Below are 8,082 nucleotides of genomic sequence, written 5' to 3' on the forward strand. Positions count from 1 at the left end.
GTACAGACTCTCGTCGGAAACGGTGGACACGACGTTTCGTTCGCGCAGTAGTAGCGACGTTCGACGGCACCTTACTCTTCGTGCCAGAGCAGTGTCAGGAACCAGTCGCCGTCGTCACGACACGCGGCCATCGTGACAGATCCGCGGGAACGAGAACCGTCACGGATTGCTTTGTGTTGGAGGTGAGAAAACCCATTTTCGGTGGTTGACGGCGAATTTGTAAAACCCGTTGGAATGCGTGCTCCCAGGTGTTTGTTCGTGGGATTTTCTGTTCAGTTCCGGTTGTGTTGGTGACACCTGCACGAGAGGGGGGAAACGGTGACTTGCATCGAGAATGGTGTCAATGCTGAGTGCAGTTTGAAGTGCAATGGAAAGCAATTATGGCGACGGTTGTCCAGTTTTCTGTCCTGAGTGCGAGGAGGTTACATTCCCGTGATTGACCCTAGCATGTGCGTTAAACCTTGAAGGCCTTTAACAAAAAACGACCCGAACCGTGTGTGCCCACTGTTTCGGGACCGTGTCCGCGCGTGAAAATATAAATGCTCGATAGATCTTCCTTTTTCCCTACTTTAATGTGTAAAATGACGCGCGTGAGAGTGAGTGTGAACTATTAAACACGAGAGTGTCAACGAAATGGCAAATTCCAAGATTGCCAGAGAGCGTGAGAAAAATGTTTCACTAGCTTTTCTCAGCCGATGAGAGGTCAGTTAGTAGGAAATGTGAATGATTCAGGCCGACAGGATTGTTTGGGGGTACCATCATGTGCGCTCATGTGGTGGTGGGCGGAAAAACGGCGTGAGGCCAACCACCGTATACGGTGCGGAGAAGTTCTACAAACCAATGGCTTCGTGACGAATGTCCTTATTTACTTGGTTCAAGTGCAATTTAATTTCAAATTACCGAATCATGGCCGTTCAGTGGATGCCATAAAACCGTGTGTACCTTTCCCCGGTGCCAATACTAAAACGATTCTTTACGACCGGAAGTTGGGGAAGGCTGTCGCAAAATCAGTGATTTTAAGCGGGCCTAGAAATTCCAAATGTTCTGACCTCCCCCGAATCCACCCGACAGGGGGGTGGACTAATCACCATAAAATCAACACCCCGCAAGGTTTGTTTTGGATGCGAAAATCTGTCCATCACACGACCACACAAAGAGGCAAAACAGTGGCGCGCGGGTGGGAGGGGAAGCAATCACGGCAACTTCCGGCGACGCCTGCTCGAAGACGAGTGTCAGCAACACGACGCTGTATCGTCAAACCACATCGTAAAAGTCTAGACCACGTAGCACGAAAATACAATTTCGCCATTCGCTAATCCGAAACATGATCTACGTCACAGAATGAAAATTAATTTTTCGAGGAAAAAGAAACACCTCAAAACCTTACGCATTTTCAACGTAAAATGGCTGCGGAAAGGACAGCAACACAAAGAGACGGAAAGCAAAAGAATATAACCTAATATCCTGTCCGATGGTGCAAATCTGCCGCCACCCAGCGGAGTTTATCTTGTTTACCAAATATCTCCACCGATTCACCGTTGTCAAAGATTCATATCCAAGGACACTTTGGCGATAGGACACCTTCCTTCAGCGAGACAAATCCTTGTGTCGAGTAATTTTCAGCGGTGCATTTCCATGGTAACGAAATGGATGGTTGGCAAGCAAGGCTTCATCCTCTTCTGCCCGTCATTGACAATAGGATGGAGTTGCAGAGAGTTAACGATGATAGCACAAACAGAAGGAAGGAAGAAAAAAAAAGATGCTAGCTCGCAGGAAGTGACTTTACTTCTTTGCTCGTCTCGGAGAATCCAAATCAGTCCGACACATTTTTAATCCGTCCTTCGTTTGAGATTGAGCACTCGAGTGGAGCAAAAACAAACGCCTCAAGTGACATTTTTCACCTCTTGTCACTTGTTTGCCTAGTTTCGCTCGTTATTTCCCCCCTTCGTTTTCTCGACTCCGGCTTTTTTCACTTCCTTCCATTTATGCCATCCCATCAGAAGCATTGGGATTCGTTCCGTTTCCTTCGCTTGCTTGCCGAACTCTCTGTCCGTTTTCCTTTTCTCCCCCTTTTTTTCCTTTTGCCATGTCACAGCGGTGACATGCCGTTGACAGTTCGTCTGCCAATCTGCGTTTCGTATCCGGAAAGATGATGGAAACATCATAGTTTTATCATATTCCGGCTCTTCTCGCTGGCGCTGGCGCTCGTCCTGCTTGTTCGGCCTCCGTATGCCATCGACGGAAAGCCAGAGCGAAAGCTACTCGAGCTCGGGCCACCCGGGCCATGTTTCTAAATGATCAATTTCCTCTACTGATTACGTATTCCTTGGAGGGCCACGGAAAGTGGCAGGGTAGGGGTGGGGGAAAAATAATCAACTAAAGGCCTCAAGATTGAACCTCAACACCTGTTAACCGGATGGATTTAGTCGTAATTGGATGGACTGCGGTATGTTCGAGGTGGTGTGTGTGCTTTTTTGCGTGTTTGTATGAGCGAAAAGGATCGCCTTTAGGCCTGTGGACATACGAGGTTCGTTTGCACCTGCTTTGATAATTGTTTAATCAAATCATCATCTCAGGAAAATTCCCAGTTCTTCAACTAATAAATCATCAGCTTCCTGACGGGAACTCCAAAAACTAATCCTTTTAATTAACTAATTAAGTTTTGTTTTACTTTCTCTAAACTTCTGGACGCAATACGGGACTGTGAGTAGAAGTTATGAATAGTTTTTCTACACTGCACGTCCCTAAATGATTGTCAACGCAAGGGCATTGACGATGTTAAACAGATGACTAACTCTTACAACCAATAAATCAACAAAAAACCACGACCTCATCTTTGATGTTTACTAGAGTTCTTGGAATGGATACATTTTCTCCACCTCCTCCCTCAATCCTTACAAATGTCCTCGAGAGGGGTGTTTTTTATTCATCTCAGCATAAAACACGTTAACAAATATGCACACGACTACCTTCTGGGTGGGAAAACTTAAACCAATGTCGGACCATTTGCTTGATATTGAAAAATGGACGAAAACTCCCTGAAAATTACCTTTGCCGTTCCGGCAACATTCATTCCGTTTTATTTTATTTTAACATACGCTAATCACACCTGGCACGGTGTCGTGCGTGTTGGTGTTCGTGTAAGGTAATGTCCACCATTAGGAAAACCAAACCTCCGATCGCTCTTTTTCTACTATGAAGAGACCGACTCAAGACACAACAGACCATGTTGTGGAATGAGGCATCGACAGCAACACCAACCTAAAAGAAGGTCGTCATAGCATCTTCGACTACGTGTTTGTCGCCTTAATTCTTCGAACCAGTTCTTTTACTCTCGGGAGATGACGCGCGCGCTTTTTTGGGGTGTTGATACCGAAAATAGTTTCGATTGGCGGCCGACTTCTCTGGGTTGACGCCGGTCATTTTTGGATTATTATTATGTAACTTTACCGTGGGTAGAGCGGGGAAGCATCCATCATCTCGACTATCCGCTCCCCCGAAACGCCCACGGGAAGAGCTGTCGAAGCGGACACCGCAATCATTCGTCTGATGATTATAGTCCTTCGGTCGCACTCGCCACCTCCGCGCTTTATTAAAATTATTTTATAAAAATATTTCAGTGTAACATAATGACGCGGGCTGTGTGCGTGTGTCGCAGACGTGTTGCCACCGAATGAACGACGCGGCCAACAAACACGGAAAATAAAAGCGAACGAAGTGGAAAACCCACACAGTAAGCCGTGAAATGATGTGTTAACACAAGAAGAAAGCACGAAAAAAGAAACGGACGAAAATCTCAAATTGTTCTATCACCCGTTCGGAGTGCTTGTTTGTGAAAACGGGTGTGTGTTTGTGTATGTTTGTATTAAAACATGGCATGTGTGTTGCGCCGTGGTGTGTGAAAGGAAAGCAAATCCCCAGCGAGGCGCCGAATGGAAACCCCGGCAGCTTCCAACGTGGACGTGAAAGTGTGAGAGCGAAACACGGTGAAAAGCGGAAAGTAAATTGAATCAAATTCGTAAGAAATATAATCACCAGCTCCAACGACGTGTATCTGTGTGTTTGTGTGCGTGTTCGTGCGTGTGTTCACACATTGCTGATCGTATGTGAAAGGAATGCCAGCGATGGCGGGAAGGCGAAATGTTTGAGCCTCGAATGCCAGTTCTTTGCCTTCCGCAGCGAAAAGTGGCACCGAAACGCGCGTGTAAATTAGTGAAAGTGAAGAAATGAAATTTTCCCATCAATCAAGCCATCGGACGGGAACGAACGCACTCGATCGGCGGTGTTCGGTTCGGAGAGCTACTACTACTACCACTACTACCACTTGTAATACTGCTTTCGGCTAACAAACAGTGCCCAGTGGAAAGGGACAACACATCGCATACTTTCATTTTTCATCATCTGGAAAACTTGTCTCTTGAACAACCGGTAAGTACCATCCAAAACTGGAGGATATATTCATATCTTTCATTCACAGTAGATTACCCAAGATTGGAAAGGATATTACAGATGATTGATCGTGAATGACGTCATACCCAAACTCTTCTTCTATTCTGTTTTATATTAAAAACACATGAAAAAAGAAGAATTTTCCACGCCCACACCTTAGCTTACATGGCTCGTTGAACAAACAAATTCCAACGAAATCCTTGACAATCAGGAGTGAAAATGTATCCACAATAGATCTTTAAATTTCCAGTAGCAAACGGTTGTTTCTTTGAAATCGGTTCGACTTCGACCACAAAGCAGGTGGTTGATTTCCTCAGAATTTCCACGCAAGAATGTAAGCTGTGGGACAATGGTTAAGACCTATAAATGAGCATCGAGTGGTTATGGTTGTTCTGGATTGTCCTCACGTTGAAGAAGCTTTGTTTGTTGCTTCCTCGAAACACACTCGATTTCCAAATGGAGACGCCTGGTGGTTGACTCGGGAAATGGCACATGTTGCTAATTATAAAAAGCACTACTCCACCACAATCCGCCGGGGCTTCTTCGTGGTACCAACCTCGTTGGTGGTTCAATTGAAACGAGTCCCCGTAACATTAGTATCATTAGCAACCCTAGGCATGCATCGTCCACATTATTGTGGCTTTTGTTCCCGGCCCCGGGACGGTCCCAGGAAGGTGCTAACAACTATGCCACAGGCAGCTGAGCGTCCGCTCAGAAGTGCCCCACACCTTTTCACTGCGAACTCCTTCACCGATTTTCCACTTCTACCCTACTTCAAGCCGAGAGACGCGCGTTCAGCGAGAAGTCAAGTGGACGAAGGAACAATAAAGCATAAAACAAAAACCCCCACAATGCACATTTGCAGCACGAGCTGCTGCGGTGCATTTCGCTGGGGAAAAGCGCTTGGGAAAAGCGCTGGGGATCGGAATCGGTTACACTTATTATTTACTCTCCCACGCTGTGGGTTCATTTGAATGGCTCTTCAAACATTAAACCACCCGAGCGCCGGGAATGGCGCGCCGAGCGCCGGCCCGATGGATGGATGGCTAATAATGGTAGATTATTAAGTTAAAATTATCATCCACATCCCGCACAGCCACAGCCGGGCCGGTTTGTTTGGGTTTTTATTTGCTTTGGACCATTTGCCGGGCTGATATTTCCAAACAATTAACATAATCCCGCTGGATCCGGGGTACACCATTACGACTTCGCGACTGCGACTTTAATGGGATTATAAAATGCAATAATGTGTATGTTTGTTTGACTGACGTTTCGCCCTCGGTTCCCCAAACGGTGGAAAAACATGTTCTCCTTGTGCCCCATTTAGGGCCTCCGACCCATTTTCCCTAAGCGGAAATGCCACAACCAAACAAGGGTAATACAATCACCGAACCAACCGGAAGGAAGGAAGGAAAGAACGGAGGTGGGCGGGGGAATTGGTGATTAAAACGGTATAAAACAAGCGCCCGCCTTCCGAAGACCGCGGCCCCCCAAAGTGGGCCGGTACTTTCGGTACGCCTTCTTGCATTTTTCCGGAAAAGCGCTTTCGAGTGCTGGGCCACCCGACATAAACATTAATGGCCCCCACCGGGGGTGGCATCGGGTTCCGGGAAGAACGTCCCGGACAAAGGTAGGGTTATCGTTAAAAAAAGGGTGCAGCTTTTATGGCTCCCGCCGGTCGATGCCGGTGCCCGGTTTTTCCCGGGGTTTTCCCGGGGTTTTCCCGGGGTTTTCCAGTGTCAACTGTCATCCTTCATCAAGGCGGTAGGTAGGTAAAGTGTCCAAGCCCAAGACGCCGGGGTCAATAAGTGAGCACAACCGGCCCACAAAGAACAAAGAACCCGATGTGCGGTTGGGCGGAAAATAGTGCAGCGTGGGAAATGGGAAGGGATAATTTCATCGCTCCAAAGCCATCCGCCGTCGGGCGGCCAATCTCTGCCCTTTCGAAGCACCCTGCGAAGAGGTAGGAGTAGGCCACCTAACACCGGCTCCGTCGGACCGCAAGCTGTAATAAAAGTAAATAAATATCCTTTCATCATCCGCATTATGGCTGTCTATTATTAAACATTATGCCCGTATACCTTTTCCCGCCGGTCGCTCGAATTATGAGAGGCAGCCACCCCTCGCCGAGCATCGAACACTCGGCATGCGACTCGGTGGGTCGTAACCACTCCGCAAGAATGTGGCGGTATTTGCTGCCTCTTCGGACCGAGCTCTCGCACATGATTTTTCTTTCCCCGTGTTTTCATTCTTCATCATCATCTCTAGCCTTTTTTCCCAATTTTACGACGACCGTGTCCGAGGGAGCACGGATTGTCCAATTTCGGGGCGCACGTTCGCCACGGACTTCACACATGTGCCAACATCATGTGCCTCCCCCCGCTCTCTCTACCACATGCTCAATAATAGATACGACCCGATTCGAGGAAGTTGTAGCCAACGCCAAGGGCCTTGGACCTTCGCTCCTGGGGTGAAAGGACTGTGGGTTGACTTTTGAGGCGGAAGGCGAGGACGTGGAAGGCATTCGTGCCGGTTGGGGTTCAATCAGATTATGTTCGGTTTTCTAAGGGGGGGGAGACCGGGCGGACGAGTGAGCGCTACGTTTGCCTTCAGCTGCCTTTCGACCGCATCCATCAAATTTTGCCTCGAGTTCATCGAATCCGTTTGGGTAATTTGTATACGTGCTCGTGGTCAGCCCTAGGAAGGGAGCATCCTTGGAAGGGAAGGGAAGGGTTTTGCTTAGATTTCGTAGATTTTCCAACGTTCGTCACGTCAAACAAACCGCGGCAAAAGAAGGGAAGCACCGGCCGAATGCTTTCAAATCGTGCGCTCGTGCAGAGCTCTAACCCTTCGATGACATTGCAAGCATTTTTACGATGCCAAAAGGAAGCAAACATTATTCCAAGTCCTGTCTAATAAACCTGTAATGTGTTGGTAGGATGATTGTTTTATTGCACTATATACGGTGCTTGAAAAGAAAACACAAGATTATAACCGATTTTACGCGTAAATAATTCCATTTTAGTATTTTTGACTCCTGTTCCTTGTTTGAAAGTCACGGTTTGATTATATTTATCAAAATAGCAAAATTTTAAGCGTTTAAAGATAAAAACAAATATTTCAGTTAACTGCTTACTAACTTAAAACTTATTCACATATATAACACAGTACTTACTTTTTCGAATCAAAGTAAAACACTCGTGAAAGTAAAAAAATCGAAATAAATATCTGAATAATTCGTTTGAAAATTTCCTTTTTAATTTTTTAGGACTCTGACTTTGAGTGACAACTCTACAAAACACTCCATTCCATTTTCCACATATTTTAAATATTTATTGAAACTTGTCGTTGGTCAATAAATTAGAAATAAACGAGCAAAACTGTTATCTAATTTTGTCTATTTTAAATAGATAAAATTTAAAATTTTAAACTCGTCGTTCCTAGGCATTCAGAGGTTAAGCTTTACCCTTTGAATATTAAATCGAAGTAAGGATATCCTTCTTGGTGCTTCTTTGAATGCCGCACGGACCGTGAGACGATGGCGCAAATGGCGTATCGTCCGAGCCGTACGTACGCGTACCTCATCTTAGTTTGTGTCATCTTTGAGTGCCAATATGCTCAATTTTCCCTCCA

The sequence above is a fragment of the Anopheles coustani genome, chromosome 2 (genome assembly GCF_943734705.1).
Source record: "Anopheles coustani chromosome 2, idAnoCousDA_361_x.2, whole genome shotgun sequence".
Classification (NCBI taxonomy): Eukaryota; Metazoa; Arthropoda; class Insecta; order Diptera; family Culicidae; genus Anopheles; species Anopheles coustani.